This window comes from Micrasema longulum, unplaced genomic scaffold (assembly GCF_059751315.1).
Source record: "Micrasema longulum isolate JH-2025_06_02 unplaced genomic scaffold, ASM5975131v1 h1tg003078l, whole genome shotgun sequence".
In the NCBI taxonomy this organism is placed as follows: Eukaryota; Metazoa; Arthropoda; class Insecta; order Trichoptera; family Brachycentridae; genus Micrasema; species Micrasema longulum.
The window spans coordinates 688-22,662 of record NW_028280179.1 but is presented as its reverse complement, the minus strand read 5'-3'; the positions used below and the strand labels follow the sequence as shown (position 1 = coordinate 22,662).

At 35.5% G+C, this 21,975-nt stretch overlaps 1 protein-coding gene across 3 annotated transcripts in view; it reads right to left on the bottom strand.

Annotated features, from left to right (window-relative positions):
* LOC148271130 (uncharacterized) overlaps window positions 1-21,214 on the bottom strand; it is a 73,722-nt gene extending 52,508 nt beyond the window's left edge. Inside the window, exon 1 of one of the 3 annotated variants that reach the window (XM_088241802.1) lies at window positions 21,015-21,214. The gene's annotated coding sequence lies outside the window, so the exon portion shown is untranslated. The remainder of the gene's footprint in view (window positions 1-21,014) is intronic. The other 2 variants (XM_088241801.1, XM_088241799.1) reach the window with 2 other exon arrangements.
* Window positions 21,215-21,975: the final 761 nt, after the last annotated feature.

Genomic DNA, 21,975 nt, shown 5'->3' with positions numbered 1-21,975 from the left:
AATATAATAATGAACATACATAATTACTGACATCGTATAATTAAGCGGGTGTACTGTATACAGGGAATCTTCTATATTTCATATAGGAGAGATGAAAAATGTCTGCGTGACCGGAGAGAACAGTATTATAATAATGACATGCTCTAAAGAAAATGTCATTTTTCCTTTAGTTAGTCCTAGGTACTGGCAAATTAAATGTAGGATGGAGTCTTGTTCTGCTGGGTACAAGATATTCTAAAGAACTTGTAAGTAAAGGGCAGTCTACGACGTTGTAATAATTATAAGAACGCAAACATTTTTTTTAATAGTAATAAAAATATTCAATTACAGGTTATGTAAATACCTAGACTTCCATATTCCTTTTTCGAAAAATGTACTTCATCTCTTTTGCGATACCCATGAACCTTTCTTATCTCTGTTTGAGTCCAGGGCGACGAGGTGGGATGTGCGATGCAGAGATTGAGGCCGAGTGGCGAGTGCTGTCCCGGCTCCGCGGCCCATATCGAGCAGCGGAGGGGCCGAGGACACCCGACTCCCCGCTCACCCGCCACCCGACACCCGCCCCAGCCCGCGCCCAGGAGGGGGCGCCATCCACCATTACCTATATCCTATATCGCCTGCCTAATACTTACACCCGAAGACCGTTCTTTGCGATCCTTTTCACCAATATGGAGGATAAATCGATGCCCACGGCAGTACAGAGTTACAATAAAGAAGTTTGCTGATTTAAACGGCATTTCACGATAAATTTTTGACAAATAGTAAACATTGCCTCCGTGGTGCAGTGGTCAAGATGCTCGACTCACAAACGGAAGGTTCCGGGTTCGATTCCCGATGAGAACGTTTTTTTAAATATATTTATTAAGGAATAACCCGCTAAGCCTCTTCTTTAGAGGCTTGTCAGCAGGTGGGAAATAGGATATGGAAGGAAGTTATGAAAAATATACCACAACACCCAGACCAATTGAGGAAAATCTTTCATGGATTTTTTTTCGTACAACTGGCGGGAATCGAACCCGTGACGCTAGTCTCACAGTTAGCTGTCTTGCCAACTGCGCTACGGCGCCTGTCATGTTTTAATCACAAAAAAAATTATATGATTTTTCTCAAGCCTGGGTGTTCTGTGCTGTAATTAACCACTGTTATTGAGCCTCCTGATCTGTTTTGGTGCAAAAGAAAATAAATAGCTATCAGTGCTACTCGATTTAAAATATTTAAAGAAGGCAACTATAGTTTCTGGAGAGTACTCTTAAGTTATAATTCCAAGTCTCATAAAGCCTTAGCATTCTTTGAATAAATACATTTAATAAACTGATAACAGTTTTTATTATTTTACAAAAGTTTTTTTGTGTTTTAAAAATTCATACTATTTAGCCTAGAAGTTTTTTGTGTATTTTTTAAGTTATGTGTTTAGTATAACAACTATAATTTTATGTTATTCTTGTATATTTGTATTCTTTTTATGTTTATACATATTGTTATTCGTTGTCTTTTCTGGTTTTATTTCTATGGTCATTGTAATGTGTAAATACATGTAACCTTTTTTCGCCCAATATTATCATCTCTTGCCTCAGTAAAGGGGGAAAAATAATGACTAAGATTTTTCTAAAATTATAATTAATTTATTTTAATAGACTGCCCAAATGCTTCATTAATAAGATCGTGTTAAAAATAATTCATGAGTATATTACTAGAAATAAGAAAATAATAAATCTGCCATTTAAAAAAAGAAACAGAATCTAAAAATTGCATTCTGAATAAAGGTTTAAAAAGTATGAAGAGATGCTAGAATGTATGAAGAATGAAAAGAGTTTAAATGAATTTAAATAGAAATGTCATGTTTACTGTAAGATGATGTAAATAGATATGTAATTAAAGTAAGCGTAAATATTAGTTAATATACTAATTGTAATATAAGATAACTAAACAATTAAATAAATAAAAATACTAGTAATTTTTTAAACAAATTAGAATGTGCTTCTCTAATTTGGTCTCCATTCTATAGGACTCATATTGACCACACCGAGTCTGTCCAACACCATTTTCTAAGAAAAGTAGCATGATTGCTCGGATTGCAAAGGGGTAATTATCCCTGATTTGAAATAAAGCAATCTCTTAATATGTCTCAACTAAGATGGATATGCATTTTCAAAATACTTAATTCTATTAGTGATGTCCTATCTCTGTTGCAATAAATTTCTTTTCATGTTCCCAACCGTGTCACCAGAAGTAAAAATCTGCTATTTATCAAATCTGCTAAGAGCAACTTTTGTTTTTATGCCCCAATGTCCAGGATGTGTACATTTCGTCACACAACTTGGAATTCTTTGGGCTTTTCGTAGATTTCTTCGCCACTAAAACAGTGTGGGATGAATGTGGATTGGCATGGGTTAGCTCGAAGTCTTATATGTTGATCGTGTTCTTAAACTTATTGTATACCATTATTTTATTACCCTTGTTTGCCTTTGCTACATTCTTCTTTCTTTCTTGTACATACACATGTTTCGTCGTATAACCGTTGTAATTCGCTTAGGCCGTATATATAATAAATAAATACATTTTAAGTATAAGAAAACAAACAGAAGGTACAGGTAAAAGTAACAGTAAGTTTAAAAAAAACTAAATATGTACCACGTTAGAAAAGACGAGAGCTCGCGTGCTTGGTGTGGGTCTGTGGGATTACATTACCTATATACTAAAATACGTAAACATTTGTATAAAACACCGATTTTGAATAACATTGAATCGGGTTGTGGTCTAGTGGCTAAAAAAATTGTGCCACGGACTCACGGATCAGAGGTCCGAGGTTGAAACCCCACTTTACCCCAAATTGATTCCCATTTTCTAATAGCGAGTTATTTACAACCGGTTGAAAATATTTCTTTTTACAAAAAAATAATATGCTGATGAGTTATGAGTATGAAAAGTTTTGCATAATTTTTAGTTTTAAGTTGCTAAACAAAAAATATTTAAAATTCATTAAAATATTGTAATCAAAAATATATGTATAAATAGTAAAATGTCTTCCTTGGTACGGGTTTTCCCAGTGAGCAATACACTGTTAATTGAATTATATAATGGATTCTTGCGAAGTATTAATTAAATAATAAAAATAAATAAACGATGGCAATCGAAATATTATGTTTGTTTTATTTATTTTTAATTTCCTTTTTTAAATTCTCAATGGATTTTTTTAGGTACGCAGAATGATGACGTCACACGCCGGGGGATAAAACTTGATGTCACACTTTTGACAATTGGTCCGTTCGAATAATTATTGTGGGCCAAAGCTATGACGCATTACAACGCGCATTAGAAATGTATTTCAAACATTTTCGTACACAATTAAGTACATAAAAGTCCATTACTTTTCTTCGTACATAATGAAGTTGTCGTACAATTATAATATACGGGTATATTAGAAACATAGGTAGTCAAGCAAGTCATAGGTAATCAAGCATAAAAAATATTTTTAAGTGTAATTTTTGGTGACGCTAATCTTCCTCATTGTGTAAGTATATTATATTATCTATATTATTATTATTATTATTATTAATTCATATTATCGTAAATTGATCTGAAAATCAGCGAGCTTCAGAAATTATCAAAGACGATGGAAATTTTACTATCGCAAAGAAAAAAGATTTGTTCGATTGATGGAGAAATGTAGAGTTATCATCTTCATATATGTGTGCAGGTATTGTGCTTAAAAAAACAAAATAAAAGAGTTAAAGAAGAACAAACGAAATTGACCATTCACAAACGTAAAATAAATCGATAAAAAAAAAACATACAGTTATATTATTTATTGAATAGGCATTAACTTATTGGAATGAGGTGATTAAATATATAATTAATAAAACATTTTGTTTTTAGACCACTTGAGTTTCAATGCACTACTAGTTTCGGTAGGCACAGTTCCTTCCATCTACAGGTGTTATTATAAACATAACATAAATGAAAAATCTAGGTACTGATAGGGGTGGGAGGAGCTAATAAAGAAGGGGGTGGTTTATAAAACGGGAATATTGTAAGTAATGGTAAGGAAGTTTTTAAATATGATATTGACAAATGTAGTTTTCATTATTTGACCTTTACTTGTTATAGAATGAAGGAGTTTGATTTCATATGAATCAAAATAATGGTTCGAAACTAGATTTTTAATTTCTAAGAAGGTGTTATTACTCTAAAATATTTCATAGTTTATCTAAATTTTATGAAATTACGTCTAGAGAATTGATTTAACTGTGGGGATGGGGTAAGATGATAATAATTTATAGAAATTTGAAAACACGCGTTTATCTGATTTTTCTGCCTTGTTTTGTTCCCATATAATATGTGTAAATATTGTATGTTTCTGGTTAATGTTACCAAGAATGGTAAAAGCCATAATAAATTAAATTTAAAAAGTTGGTATGTTTGTAATTGAAGAGTGGTGACTTTTCCTTGAAGAGTGGTGATTTTTCCCAGAAGAAGTCGGCTCAATGCATCGAAGCAGCCAACCACCAACTAACGAAGAACTGGAGGACATGTTTAAAGGTAAACGTAAAAGCGGACTGTAAATTAAAAACGAATTTCATTCGGTTTTGTGATAGGGAAATATTTGAAGAAAGGATAGGAACACGGAATGGATACCTACTTTTAATATGATCTGAATGTTCTTCAATTTCGGGAACTGGATGACAAAATGAACTATAAAATGTAACAATGTTTTCCACGACGCGCGACGATTCCAAGCACTCTTTTTTTCCGATTTTATGTGAAGTCAAAAATGTTGTTTGGTTTTTGTTCTAAATCCGAATCTTCTAATTTTGAATATCTTCTATCTTGATGTTAGATAGGTACCATAAGGATGAGTCAAAGGAAGGATGGGAACGAAAGGTAATCGGCCAGGAATAGTATCGATGAATGCTGTTATTTACTTAACAGTAGGTTGTTGTGTTTTAACATCCCTGGGCCCCGATTACAATGCGCAATGAACAGAGACATCTTCAATTGTCTGTAAAATATTTTTTTCTGTACGAAAATGTATATACGAGTATTCGTATGAGAATTAAAAGTCGTCATCAGTACCTGCAATTAAATACGTTTATTTATTTTTTTAAATATAAATAAAAAATTTTAACAAAAAAAATATTTTACTTTACTTTTTTAACAATTGACGATAACTCTGTTAACTTCCCATTGTATTCGGATTGCAAGTTCTTCGAGAAAACCCCTATAAAAGTTTTCACCCCTACTGAAATTTCCTGGATAAGGCAACGGGAAACCTCTCTAGTAACACTTCCCAGAATATCACTATGGAGCGAAAAAACATTCGCCTCAGTCATCCCCAACATCGGCGCCGGCGTCGGCGTAGGGGGGACCTGACACGCGACACAAAGAAGAAGATGTGTACGTAGGTAAAAATTACATTATTTCAGCAGGCGGGAAACGTGAAAAGGTGGTTGTAGAATTTATTATGATAAGAGTATAACTATTAAAACGTGAAGAAAGGGATATTTTTGTATTCAAATCAGTCACAAAAAGCGACAGCAATGGATTTAATCGAGTGTGAGTAGGTAACAAATGAATTTGCATTTGATGTGAATTTCAGGCTTCAAATAAGAATCCAGCTAGATAAAGCATTGTTGCATGAGCGAGACGCGCATTAATTTATAATTATAAATAGGTAGGTACCTACATTTATTCATTTTATTTCATCCTCCACTTATTTCAACACTAAAGTATATAAAAAAATACACAATATATATTTAATTAATAATATAAACTCATTCTTCGTAAGTGTGAGTAACAATGTTGATCGAAAAAAGAAAATATTGTTGGTGTTAACATAAGTTTGTCCGTTTTTTTCCAAATGAAGAGAACAAGAGGACATGAAAAATAAAAATAGTTAATAATGTATTCTCCTTCATTGTTTTACAACAAATTAGTCATTAATTCATGGCATCTTCACCGTACACCGCTTTGCAGCTTAACAGAAGGGGTGTCGAAAATGATCACTTTCGTTTGCTTGACATCCATTTTGTAGGCTTGTAATCAAATAAAATAATACATGTGACGTAAAAACAAACACAATATCTTGTAGAGCAGAATTTTCAATAATTCATGGCATCTTCACCGTACACCGCTTTGCAGCTTAACAGAAGGGGTGTCGAAAATGATCATTTTCGTCTGCTTGACATCCATTTTGTAGGCTTGTAATCAAATAAAATAATACATGTGACGTAAAAACAAACACAATATCTTGTAGAGCAGAATTTTTTCTTTCGAATGACGCATAAACCTTTATCATTTCGTATATTTTTTGGAGCTCATTTTAAAATTTTGATAAAAACGGACAAGCTTTATGTTAACACCTAATATTTTTAATGTTTTCGTGTCAGGTAATTTAACGAGTATATCGACATACACATCTGCATAATACGATTATATACCTATAAATAAATCTCTCAATTTAATAAAATGAATGTTCATGAATAAATTAATGGTTCATAAGATGAAATAATAAATTACGCTAATAAAAATGTGTTGATACTAGTAATAGGTAAGAGTTGCATCCCATGGGCAAACGATGCCACGAGAGTATTTAATTGTTATTATCTAGATATTACTTAAACGTTCATCTAAATTTGTAATCTTATGACGTAGGAAATTAATGTCATCAAAAATACAGGTAAGTACACCTTAATGTTTATTACATTCAACGTCACGGAAATCGAAACGAAACGTCACATTAAACTTTATTTAAAGGAACGAACATGTTGAGTCAGTCATGTCAAAGACAAAAGAAATGCTGTGTGGGACTATTACACTGTTTACAAATGTACGTATTTCTTAACAGTAGCCGAGTTATTGATAAAGTAATGTTACCACAAAGAAACAAAGGGAGTTTTGCACCAGATTATTTACTGTTATAATATTGAGACCTCGCGCCTTTTTTTTTATTTATTGAATAAATATAAATTAAAATTTTACATTACTATAAATGATAAATAAAGAAAATAATTATGTAAAAATTAAAATATTGCAGATAAAGATACACCGGAACGCTGAAGAAGGAAAAACCAGAAATGTACATACATTACCTGTGGACATATGGAATTTTAAACATTTTTTAAACAGAATTTTAAATGATGCACAAACTTGAATACTCAAATAATACTATGTTGTTTTAAGTTGGTACCTTTTATTAACTTAGATTTGTATTCTTAATTATTATTTTTCTACATTCTTCTAATTTTAAGATTATTTTAATATAACCGATGGGAAAAAATGAACTTCTGTTCTCTCCACTGGAATATTTGTATGTATGTATTATATGTAAGATTAGCTTTTATATATATATATTTTCTTATTCTTATTACTTCATTTCAATTTTTTGCTACTTTTGTGTAAAATATATGTCTGTTCTTTATATTTAAATATATTAAAACATGTAAAAGCCAACAAGGCGTTTAAATAAATAAACCAGCCCCAATGAGAGGTTATAAGCCTTGACAATACCTAGACTTTCATATTCATTTTTTAGATAATTTTTCATCTCGTATATCACGATAGTATTTATATCAATATAGTAAGAGAACTGGGCCGCGATTATGAACGGCTATCTTTAACGGTATATACTGAGACGGTATAAACTAATATCGATATTTATTTATGTTGAGAAAAAAAAGTTGTAAACATATTCTATTTTTCATACAGAAAACTTTATTTTATTTTGTAGATAAAATTAAAGATAAATTTTAACTTCCCATCAAAATACGCACCCTGGGGTGCTGTTAGCGATGTTATCGCGGGTGTAGAAATAAAAAGAGAATTCAAATTTGTTGTATGCGAATACACTTTGGGTCATATATGGCCGTACTGATGATTAAAGGTCAAATGATGTATGAAATTGTTTTAAAAAACTAATACGGTTTATTCAACCTTATTGAATGTTTTGTTCTAAATGAAAATCATCATGTTTGGTTTCACGTGTTCGTATTCATTTAACGTAATTTGATATTTAATCATAAGTGTGGCCATATATGAAGCAAAGTGTAGTCGCATGCAATAAATAATAATCCCCAGGTATAATTTTTCTCAACCCCCGCGAGTAGATTCAGAATAGCACCCCTGGTCCCACGGAACGAGTTAAACTGCATCTCGGTTAAGCTCTAGACTCTATTCTGTCTTCGTAGTTCTTAAGTGTGAAAACACTATCATAATATAATGAATCATTTTATTGTTATTTATTATTATGTTCACAATAATAAATCCCTTTATAAAATAATCAATGCAGTTGACAGAGATTGTTATCTAATACAAAATTAAACATAATATTTTATACATTATTAAATATGATGTTAAATCACTCGATACGACATTTTGTGACATTTTAACGTGGGGATATTAAAAAAATATATATTTAGGGCGTAAAACACAAAATTAATGATTCTTAAGATCGATAAAAAAATATAGAAATAAAAGACGAGTGATACTTTAATCCATAAATTCGAAATATTCAGTGACCGGTTTCATCGTTTTCATCACTATCACTAAGTATCAGAAGTCTTTTATTTATATAATAAACCATATTATGTAATTAATAATGCTAACAGAAAAGGGGGTGATAAAATAGCAACAATATTTTTAAACATCACAAGAATAATAAGGGTTAAAAGGAATTTCGGTTTAGTATAGTTATGGTTATAGCGCCATTTTTGCTAAAATCACCTCTCTAGGCGTCAGTGCGCTGAAGAGCATAATTTACTGATATTATAATATTATATAATACTAGCGGACCCGACAGACGTTGTCCCGCCCGAACGTTGGCTTCCCTGCTATTGGCTTGAAAAAAGACTTTTCATTGATAAGCAGGTACCTAACTACTTGTTTGTGATGAAATTCCAAAACTTAAAATTGATAATATTAAAATATTTCATTTAAGTAGGTACCTAGGTACTTGTTTATGGTTGAATTCAAAAACATAAAATAATTATTTTTTGAAATATGGCATTCTTTTTGCAAACTTGGTGTTGGTGAGACGACCGGAGTTTGAACTCCGGTCGTCTCACCAACAAAGGGGTGTACTTATGTAGGAATACAATTTTTAAAAATGAATTGAGTTAAATATTATTTTAGTGCAACTAAAAATCCAATAAAAAGAAAGAAATGGATATAAATTACAAGGAATTTAAGAAAATAATCTGATTGAGATCCACAAAAAACAAATGCTGTTTGTAAACATACAAAAACAAACTTTTTTTATAAACAAAAAAACAACATCTTTTCATTTTTTTGCAAATGCATTCTCTTCGAATGTAACCCTGGTAGATCGCTAAATAAAACATTTGTGCTCCTAATTTCTTTTATACATATTAGAAGAAAGATTTTAATATCTACGAACACGCACAGCGCAAAGATCTATATTTCTCTGAAAACCGCACGTAAATCGGTTAAGCCGTTTAGAAGGAGTACGGTGACATCACATGTACAGAGGAATTATATATATAAAGAAGATGCTAATAATATTATGCTTATATTATAATATTATTGTATTATAATATTCAACGAAACATAGACTGAACAAATAATATACAGAACAAATTATAAAATCAGTGTACAATCAGGTACAAAATACAAGAAGAGAGACGATGGATTCGTCGATAAGGTCACCTTCAATCGGATCACCTATTAAGACGAAGATGATTGATACTGAAAAGCACACAAATTTCTGGCAAATGTTTTGTAGTTTTATAACAACAATATTTAAAAGGAGAACTCGTGGATGTCACATTGTCTTTAAATTACTATTTTGGAAACTAAACTAAACATCATGAAGGTTACCTATACGATACGGTAAAAAGAAACATCAATGAAAAATCTAAAAAAATCACAGACGTTAAATTTTCTTCCGCGTAGCTATCAAAATGTTTTTATCTAATGAGTAATTTAGACCGTTTTATCGGATAATACTGTGTCGATTATATGTATGCATGTACTAATTAGAATACATACTCGCACATTATGTACGTCATCGCACATTCAAAAGAATGTGACACAGCAGCTGTGTTGGTCAGATGTTTTCGGGGATAAAGAAGGTCCGCGAGTCTGCCCGTGTGATCTAGTATTGCCAGGAAAGTCATTAGCGACGAAGATTGAAATTGGCATTGTACTGAATTATATTATGCGGTTTGGCTATGGAACTCATCCCACGGCCGAGCAACTTAACGGGTACAAGAAGCGGCCACGGGAGGCGTAGGTTGGCTCATCATGGTAGAGGATTCAGAATACGACCGGAGCCCGTCCGCTGGCACTGTATAGTCTGTACAGTGTATAGGTATAGACTACAACTGTGACCGTGGACTTATATAACTTCATAAACGCACACTAGTCTATAGTGCTGCGATCCGCAGGTTATAAGAAGCAATAATGGCTGCGAGTGCAGACGATGCGGGCATTGGGCGCATACTAGAGGTATAATATACCTCACTGCAGCTGGTCTTCGGTTGCCGAGAAATCCCTATTCAAAGGTGACTCAATCAAATTTCTGCTGAGACATTATGGGCATCATCTAAGTAACAACTTTTATTCGCCAACACGGATAGATCGAAATATTCAACATTTAGTGCGAGTTAAATGAAAATTTAAGATTTACAAAAAGAGAAAAAAGGAAAAAACAAATTCAGCAGTATAACTGTACTTCGTTAATTACTATATACATACGAGAAGTACATGTCTATTTTACTTTCGTAATTTGAGTAATTCAGTTACGGATTTATTGTTGTCGCCATTAGGAAATCGAATCGTAGTTCTCAATACTTTTACTTATACACAGAAAAAACGATTTTTATATGATAGGAAATGTACCTAAAAAAGAAAAGGTTTCAACTTAGCATCTTCAAATAAAATGGGAGAATATGCATATCGGATGTATTAGTACTCTAGTAGAAATCTTAAAATTCAAAATGGGGAAAATTTTAGGTTTTTTTTTAAGGAAAATTTGCATTCTTATGAATTTCACAAACATTTATATTTTAAAGCCATAAAGCCGTAAATAACTCCGTGCCAGATAAGAGAATCGAATTGTGGTAGGGCGAAGATCGAATCTCGGACCTCCGGTCTGAGTTCGCGACACTATCGAGGACTACAACCTGACACCGAATGGGGTTCATATGGCGGTCTCTTCTCCATAAGAAAAGAAATAAATGTGTCAAAATTATAAGGAATTAGAGGAAATAATCTGATTGGGATACACCAAAAACTAATGCCGATTGTTAACATCAAAATACATTTTTAAAAAATAATAATTTGGAGGACATTTATTTTGGTAGCATATGCACGATCGTTAAATGCATACCTGGTAAAAACAAACAAATTTAGTAACTATGGGTACGTTTTCGCGTCACTACTTTTAAAAATATTTTGCTCTATAGGGCGCGTCTATGTATTAATATGTCGATGTTCAGCTGGAATGAAATAACATCGTCTGTATATGACGGCGATGAAACAAATGCAATTTCAAGTTGTCATGTAATGTCCACCCGTTTTCTTTGGTAGGCACGGAAAGCGTAATAAAAATAGAATAGAATGTTTGCATATTATTATTGGTTCAACGTCCCATTGCGCATTGGTGTGACCTAAAGTCAGCGCCTAATACGGAATTTGACAGTCACTGCTATTACAGTGCTAGGCTGATGTTCCAGTAATGATATCTACTCACCGATACGTTGTTAGTTGTTATACATTTCTGACTAACGTTACCGAACACGTGTGACTCACTGTCACTGGACTGGACTGGACACACGCCCTACTCCGCGATGCCGATGGGGAGATCGGCCGGGGCGGGCAGGGGGCGCGGGGCAGGTATCGGGGATGAGAGAGCTCGGTGTTTTATATGAGAATCTTGCGCTGTAAATACGGTGGCTGGGGTTCTTCACCTACCACTTTGTAAATTGGAAACCAGAAGTCTATTCGTTATGTTATAAAAGTCTTATATTACGAAACGTATGAGCTGTCAAACTTCGCAGGAGTGTGGTAAAGTGTTAGCCAGGGGATCGGAGATCCAGGATTCGGTTTTCCATTTTTTAAATCAACATCGTACTACACAGAATACGATGTATGTAAATGTATAATGTAACGAAGAAGTATCTGACATTGTCAAGAACGGTGTTAAGTGTGTAGAGCTCAACTTTAAAAAATGATAGCGGAATAACAACAACACGTAATGTTAATACCAATATTGCAGAATGTACTTTTAAACAACAAAAAAAATCAAGAAGACTAAGTTTTACCTTGTTAGGTTTACCTATAAGTACATGACATACTAAGGGATAAGTAAACGCGGAAATTAATCGAAGTCGTACTGTTGCAAATAATAATTGTTGAGCCCGAACAATATAATTTGTCTGAGACGTCTTGATAATTATTACATTTATCTAAAATTAACGTGCAACACGCAACAAGAGCTAATTAATGCATATACATAAGTACGAGTGCTCAGTAAAATGTAATATTGTAATCTTGAGAAACGCGAATTTCAAAATAAATATGATTAGACAAGATGTGGTTTTCTACCATCTTACACATCTTTCCTTTTCTAGCTACAAAATGAAAACCGGTTGAAGGGATGCTTCCCACTTATGCCACGAGGATGGCACGTAAACATGGCCGCCGACTGATATTCTCAAATCTTAGAGATTTCAGGAGAAAACTTGTTTCTCTCCATCTTATTTATCCGAGATAGGCGGTTGCGTGAGTCTGGTTTCTGTCCATGACAAACTATAATAGAATACGAAAGTACGTCGACACGGAGGGACTCTGACAATTAACAGTCATTTGGCTCCGATAATAAAGACTACGTTATAGGACCACAACGTAATTGAAGCCATCTCCAAAGTAGATAAATTTTTACAATCAATACGATAAGTTTTACTGATAAATAATGTACAAGAAATTGGCGCAATAGTACCTAGTATCTATCACGAAAATACGAATTCATAAAGACCCAAATAACAATTATAACGTTTTTACATATTACAATTTTAATTATATTTATAACCTTGGGGTAATTTTTCTTGAAAGCTGTGCTTTTGAAATTATATTAATACAATATCATTTTACTAATTTTATTTCATAACATTATTTTGTTATATATTATATTCCTAATTCGTAACAATATCGGCTAATTACTTTGCAATCTGGGTTCGGCTGTAGACTCACGGATCAAAGATCCGAGGTTCGAATCCCACTCTACCAACTTTATTCCCATTTTTCTAGCACAAGGTATTTACGACTTAGAAAATTGTCATAAAATTAAATATTTGGGTTTAAAATTTTAACTAAAATTCACATTTCTCTAAAAACAACATTTACGTTCCTAGTAGGTACCGATTTACATAATTTATAAGGAGTTTGCGTCTTGGAATTTTCTAACACGGCTATTTAACAGTTAAAGAAAACGGTGCCAAAATTGAAATATTTTTGAATTATAAACGAGCATAAATTCATTTTTTTAAAGTAAGTACATAATATTTTATAAGTGAGTTTTACCACAATTCATTAAAAAAGATAAAGGATAAAAATAGCTTCAAAGGCGTTTAAGAAAACAAGTTTTTATTCAGTTTAGTGCCCTATCACAGATATAAATAAAAGACGAGTGATACTTTAATCCACAAATTTATATAATAAATTACAATGAACTTCCATCAAAAATTTTAACTTACAAACTTAAATGTTCTATCACAGATATTTAATTTAGTCCGTGCAGTTACTATAATGTTGAAGATATAAAAAAATTAAGGTGAACAATTTCGCGAAAGCCAATTTATTAGACAGAGGATTTACTTTACTCTTTCGTTTAGTTATGACTTTTCCCTATAATTTGGCATTGAATATTGATATACTCTTTGATCTTTTACCTACTTTACCCTTCCCATATCTGCAACTAATGGCGTATAATGCATTGCATTGCTACTTACACCGATTACAGGGTATCCAATGTCTCAAATTTCTGATACCAGTGAAGGAAAACTATGAAACATCGCGCACTGTCGTGAAAATACACCTACCAATATTATGCGACTTTTCCGGTCATGTAACCTAGGACAGAGATCTAGGCACGGTAGCCAAATGCGCTATACGACGAACGAGGCGAATCAACCAACTTCATGCCGCAAATAAGAGCTGGTTGGATGCGATTTGGCCTCGTTATTGTCATACCCGGGCCAAGGTTTTATTCGAACAGCGACAAAGGATGCCAGCGACGAGGAGAAAAATAAGGATGTCCAAAAGATTAGGTGTACTCTAGTGGGTAGGACCGCAACCGTTTTGTGGAGTGAGAGGGGATGAGTGGGGGGGATGCCAGCGGCTGTGGCTTGTGGAGGAGATATTCCTGTACTGTGTACTGCTTGAAGCGGCTAGTGGGCAGTGCCAGCGGACAGGGGCTCACGGGGCTGCCACATTACAGCGTACATTTTACTACGAATACAAAAGGCTTTTACAGCATGACGATCCTCAATCCAACACCTTGCAAATTTCACTCTTTAGAAATGTTATGTTTTTACGCCATATCTCTTTTACCTTATTTATAGTGAATTTTCGAGAAACAAATAACGGACAACTCGTCCTAGATGTCGGATCAAAGAAGTATAAAAATTGAAACGCATTTCTAGGCGTTTCCTAGTAAGTGAAATAATAACGTAAATTCTCACCCCCATCATTAAAGATTTTAGTTCTTTAAACAAAAAACAACAGAAAGAAGAACAGAAAAAATAAGGATCTTAAAAGATAGGCAAAATAATTCATATAACACAGTCTAATTGATAACTTAAACCAGCCAATGACGGGTTATAAGCCCTGCAAATTTCTAGGCTTCCATAATACCTTTTCGAAAATATTATTTATCGGTCTTGAAATATCTTTCAGTATCAAATGTTATTAATCTTTAACATTTAAATTGTTTAATGATTTTTTCCTAAAATTTCTTGTAAAGATTTTTTTCTTTAAGATTAAGTTTTTTAAAGAAAAGCGTCAAGTAAACTTTCAATGTAAAAAGTTACGGAGTGCCTATGGAAGTGATTTAGTGAATAGCCCCGAATCATTTTGTTTAGAAATAAAATTCTCGGCCTCCGGGGCGTATGTATAGCTAAGACGCTTGACTCAGCACGGAAGACTTCAGGTTCGATTCCCGACAAGAACACAAAAATTAAATGTGATTTATCGACCACAGTAATTGGGCCTCAGGCCTGCTATGATGTAAAAAAAACAAAATGTTTTTTGATTGAATCGTCAGATCTGCACCCACATCGTGATACATGATTATGAACATTTTTATTATATTTACGAACAAGACTATAGCTCCGTGAAAAAATAATCTTTTTGTGGATTCAATTGGGAGTCAAAACCTCCCTAAGTATTTGCATAGAACTACCAGGGCCTCGATTACAATGGGAAGTTAACAGAATTATTTTCAATGAGGAAGTTCAGTGCTACGGAAAATTAGATATAAAAATGCTTTCTTACACGCGGTAAAAATTAGGGCATTTAATTGAACGGCGAAGTTTCTCTAAAATGTATGATAAAAATAATAAAAATGATTTTAATAGAAATGAACTACTTTGAACTAAGTCACAAGTTCTAACGAAACAATCAATGATAGAGTGTTTTGATAGATTTCCGGTTTATGGGGAGCCAACTCACCAATCAGCAGAACTTAACGAAGAGAACTAGTGACATCACAGGTGGAGTTATTTCAAAATTACAAAACTTCATTACAAAAAATCATAGCGCTGATAATACGATACATGAAATTTATTTTAGATTAGTTTGATAGCCAACTAACAAATAAATAATAACCACTGAACTTCCTCATTACCTCCCTAAGTATTTGCATTGTTTGCATAATATAAAATGTAATTGTCTACACGAAAATGTGTATATTTGTAAGATTTTTCTTCACATGTTTAATTACAGGATACCGACGAAGATACTTCAAATTCGATTTTGCTTTAACTCTGTTAACTCTCCATTGTAATCGGGGCCCAGGCGACCGTTCTTAGAAAAAATATCGCGCTCAAGTAATGTGAGTGTGGGTAGTGCGTCAGCCCTGCGTGGCGACGGATCTAACACGCTTGCTGCTTGCAACATCCCCTGCGAGGGTCCTCCGGGGGCCGGGGGTGGTGCGGGCGGGGGGCCACGGCGGGCGGGGCGCGGTCGCCAGAGCTGGGGGAGCGAAATGATGAAATACCTTCCCGTTCCTCACAATGTCGTTTATCACTATCTCCGAAGCATTTGGATCTCGAACGTCGAACGATACATCGACATTTATTATTTCGATTGATAGATAATAGATATTTTAGAACACAACATTTTTCGGAAGCATATATAATATCGTCGCCTTAATTCGGATACAACGTAAGTCACTAAATTCGGATACAACGTCACTCTCTAAACACGAGCATCTTACTCCATTAGAGAGGTAGAAATGTAATAAGTATCATATATATTTGTATATAAAAAATTGATAAACTTTTTTGATAAAATAAAATAAATAATAATGATAACTTCGCAGGAGGCAATAAAAACTTCATTAATCAGTCATTTTGAATGTAAACTTAGTATTCAAAGAAGTGTGTTTTATCTCTTTTCTGTTAACAATTTCTTCATTTAAATGACTGGGACGTATGATATATTAGGCTACGAAAAATATTCAATCGCAATAAAATACAGAAAAAAATAACTTAAGATTGTATTTAAATTAAGGCGACGATATGGACATATAGCCATTCAATCATATATATATATATATATATATATATGTGTATTGGCGTTATTTAAGTTTAAAAATAAATAATTTAAGTAAGTACAGATATATTTTAACGCTATTTTCTGCTGGTCATAAAAAATAACCGCTAAAAATAGGGAATATATTCCGGGTGAAATGGGATTCGAACGTAGGAATTCTAATCCGTAAGTCCGATACACTACACGGGACCCCAACCCGGTTCCTTTTACATTGCTGTACCTGTATGGTGAATGTTAAACCGTGTGTGAAGTGATCACTTAAACCAGATAATGACCAGTAACCGCTGCTATTAGAGCACAAATGTAGTGACAAGTCGAACCTGCTTATGACATTTCGTCGGCTGGTTTAAGTAGCCACTTTACACATTGTGTAAAATTCAACATTACGTTTGAAAATTCCGTTTATTTTTGTGAACTAAAAGAGCAGACCAGATCTGAGGGGGCGGTTGAATAATAATGATATGTTTGTAAAATAGAAACATATTCCTGGACGAGTGTTTTTGACTGATTGTCTGTTCTCAGGTAAGAATCCTGAAACATAAAATCGTGTGGAGATTTCTCCGTCGTGTGGTCGAGTGGTTGGCGCGTTTTTAAAGCAAACCATGCAAGAGATCTCGGGTTCGATTCCCGGCAAAGTTGATATAAAATGCGATATTTCATTGGCATTGGCCTGGCGCCGGGGCCCGTACAATGGGAAGTTAACGTTTCTCTTAAATTTTATCTACAAAGTAAAATTACGTTTTCTGTGTAAAAATTAAAAACAATTACATTTTTTTTCTAAAAATGTTCAATTACAGGTTACCGACGAAGGTTACTTTAAGAAATATACACATTTTCCTACATAAATATTGATTTTACTTTTTACCGTCTCGATACGTATCGATGAAGATAGCGTTTGTAATGCTGGTCCTGGGCTCGTATTACAATCGGAAATGGACTATTAAGTAAAATTAAATTTTCTGAATGAAAAATTTAATACTCGTATAAAATTGTTTTCGGAACATGTTCAATTACGGGATACCGACAAAAATACTTGCAAATATAAAAATTTTCGGACTAAAAATTCGATTCTTCCGAAAGTTGAAGATGACTCTGTTAACGCCTCATTGTAAACGATGCCCTGAGGCGTAAGACTGACGTGCAACAAATGATCAAATTGAAGTACAGTGCAGTCTAATATTTTAATCTTAAATGGCCTTTGTTTATTTGTGCGTCACAGATAGTTTTCAAATAAAATATTATAGTACGCGTTCAAACGCAAACTAAATTTTAACTCGGTTTGACAGGCACTGGTACATTAATATAGACCATTAAACATTCGAACGCACTGTGCCTATCAATGCAGTTCCCTATGGGCAATTAGGTGCGTAAGAATGACAAATGACGAACGATGATTTGAAATTATATCGGAATGTTTGTTCAGTCACTGATGATAAGCGATACCTTCGGCGACAGTACCACGCATATAATTTGCTCGCAGTGAAAATGCTTATCGCTGTAATATTTGATTCGTAGCGTGCAAGAAGTTAGATGCGACAGAAAATGGAGCAAATTCAGGTCGAGAGACCTTGATCCGTCTGCGGCCGACCGCGGCCACAGTGCGGCTCCGTGACGACACCACACCGACACTGCGCACCAGCGTACCTACACCACACCGACACACCTCACACCTCACACCTCACACCACATCGCACCACTGCCACTGCCACTGCCACTGGCCACTGGCCACTGGCAAAACATCTCACATTCCTACAGATAGCCAACTCCAAGTGTTGGCTCTAAAATTGTAATATTTTTATTGATTTCATCTTTACAATCCATAATGCATAGACGGGGTCGGCGTTGAAGGCGCACGGAAGGAATGCGATATTGTATTTTGAGGCTGCCCGGTAGACTTTCGGTAAAAATCCGCGCATAGACATTCAAGATTATATATTCGTAAATACCGACAGGCTAATTTCTATCTAAACTCAACGGGACAGCGTCACAACACACTACCGCATTCTTCCCGTGCGCCTTGAACGTAGACCCCGGCTGTAGATACCGCGTAGGTAGTTGTACTTACACGTGTAAATCAAATAATTTCTTTCATGTTCTTCTTTTTCACTCGGTTTTAAAATGTATATATTATTTTATGTAAAATGAATGTAATAATCCGTAAGGGTTTATAAATAAATTTTCAAATAAAAAAAAAAAATTCAATAAAACTGAGTGAAAAATAAGTTGGCAGCCTCCGCGCTGTAATAGCTAAGACACTTGCTAAGACACTCAGACACAGAAGGTTCCGGGTTCGATTCCCGGTGAGAACAGAAAAAAATCATGTTATTTTTCTCAAGCCCGGGTGTTCTGTTCTGTACTTCCCCACTGTAATTGGGCATCGTGGCATAATATGGTGTAAAAAATACAAATACAAAAACATTTTTAGAACATAAATATTCTCGTTCTTACGATTTACCGAAATATTACAATTTTGAAGACAATTTCAACTGCACAGAAATAGTTATGTTTGAAAAAGGAAATCAAATAGTGGTAGACCGGAATTCGAATCTGACCCGTGAGTCCGCACTACCGCAGGACCACAACCCGTTCGTTTACATTTAAGGTAGGTACTTATTAGATATTTAAAAAAATATATTTTAATAAATATCGTAATAAATAAGTAGGTACGTAATGCGTTTCGAATTTCTGTAAGAATAATAAAATAATTGAAGAAAATTAACAAATTGTTTCTATTTGTGGTGGGTACTAATAATGATAATGGGAAGTAAATAAAGTTATTTTCAATTATCTGAAAAGTAAAATCGAATTTTCTGTATGAAAAAATAATTATTCATATTTATGGTTACCTTTATCGACGTGTTCAATGAATCGACGAGTATACTTTGAAATATCATACAAAAATATGTTTATACATTTTCGTACAGATAATTACATTTTACTTTATGGATAATCGAAGATAACTCTGTTAACTTTCCATTGTGATCGGGGTCCACGTATTCAGAGCCCGGCGCATCTGCCATCGCCCATCGGCAATCTGCAGGGGGCGAGGGGGCCCGGGGTAGGAATGTGTTATCGGTCACCCTAACCCGACTACTGGGCACGGCGGCGGTTCGGTTCCACACTCAACGGACGAACAGACAGCAGACTCCCGGACTGCCAACGCAATACTCGACATCCACCAGCCATTGTCCGCCGGCTGTTTTAGTAATAATAATGACTTACACTGCGACAAAAGCGCCCGCCTGCCGCTCCGATAGTAACTCGCGGTTGGCCGAAGATTAGGTCTGACAAATAATAACGTTCGAGATAAAGCGTCAAGGTGGCCGCAATTAGCGACCGACTGCGACTGTTTGTAAATACGTTCCTAGTTCTTCGCGGCGCGATTGCCGATATATCGATCGCTCGCGGAGATCACTCGGTTATGTATCGCTTAATCAAACGAATCCAGATTATTCGAGATCGACTGATATCATTTTAACACGGAATGCAGCATTTGTTTCCAATGTTACATAATAAATTAACAATAGAGCGATGTCAGTAAAATTACTCACGAAGTTTGCCCTAATTTCGCCCGGTAGTCCTAGTTGTCTTCGTTGACACTGCCGATCGGCAATGGTAGACGAATAAATTCATCGTTTAGGGCCCAGGTGAGTACGTATAATGGCAAATTTAAGAATTCGGAAATACAAGATAGTATTGTTTATCGCAACACAAATGTGTTGAATTATCAAGCGGTTGTACCCATATCGGAGTTATCTCGTTACGGAATCGATTGCAGATAAGGTAGACTCGAGGCCCCTCTTCGGCCCTCGCAGGAAGTCCCACAACTGCCTGTCGGCGGCGTCGCCCGTCGCCCGTCTCCCCGGCCTTCGGCCCCCCTCGCACTGCTCGCGCCGCGCGAACATCGCTCGAGCGACATCGTAAATCGCAACGCGGCCCAATTACCTAAGAGACCTTTCGGTAAACAAGAAGAAGATCGACGGACGGCGGGTGGCCGAGCCGCGACGAGGCTGCGGGGGTTTCCACGGCTGCGCCCGCGGTCGGCTAGCGATAAGAAATACAAATATTATTGTAAATGTCACCGCTCCCTCGGGCGGCCGGCAGCCGGGACCATGGCGCACCAAGAGGAGAGGTCGCCGCTATAAATAGATCGCGCAGACGGCGCGCCGGCCCACACGCCCGCCTCGCTTCCTCGGCCGAGCGAATAACAACATTGCTTTACTTACCGAAGAGATGGCAACGAGGAGCGCCGGTGTCCGCGCCGCCTGATATCGATCCAGCCGCACCGAGCGTCGTGCACTACCGTCAGCTGCCGCCGCGGCCACACGACTGGCGACTGCCGAGTGCTGCTGGCCGCCGCCGCCGTGCCTGAGGAGGACTCGGGATGGGGCGCGGTCCCCCCCTCCGCCGCCGCCCCGCGCCCGCTCCCCCGGCCCGCCCGGTTTTCCGCCCGCGGAGGACGCCAGCGAGCTCACCACCGCGTGTTTTTCTGAGAAGGAAAATAACCTACCTCTAGCTACCCATTACCGGCTCCCTACACTATACTATGTACTATACCGGTGCACGCGAGTATCTACATACCCACAGCCCATAGCCTACAGCCTACAGCTACGCTACACCTCTCTATCGCTGTTATCGCTTTGAAAATGTTTTATCGGATTCTTCTGCGAATAATGTCGTCGAGAAATATTTTAATTTATACGTTGCGAATGTTAACAAAAACAACTCGAGTAAGTTTGATGGAACGTGGAATAAACTTCTCGGTTCCTACTTATGCAATGAAAGATTGACGTTGTGTATAAGATTTTCAGTTAAATAAAACCACGTTCATTTCCTTATATTTATGCAGGTACTATAATCCAAACTATATTTTTATTTGCATATTACAACAGACATGAAGAACATTTTACAGAAGGTAATATGGAAGTCTAGGCATCCACAGGGCTTATGACCTGTCATTAGCTGGTTTAAGTGGCCACTTTACACACTGTGTAACATTCTGCCTATATTTGAACATCTATATTCCTTCGACTCTTCCATCTGTTTGTGACGTTTGTGAAGTTAAAGAACTGAAACCTTTATTGTTGCGGGTAAAATTCATTTGATAGAATTATTTCACCTACATACCAGGTTACGCCTGAAAATTATTTTCCATTTTGTATACTTCTTCTTGGGCCAGGTGGATTC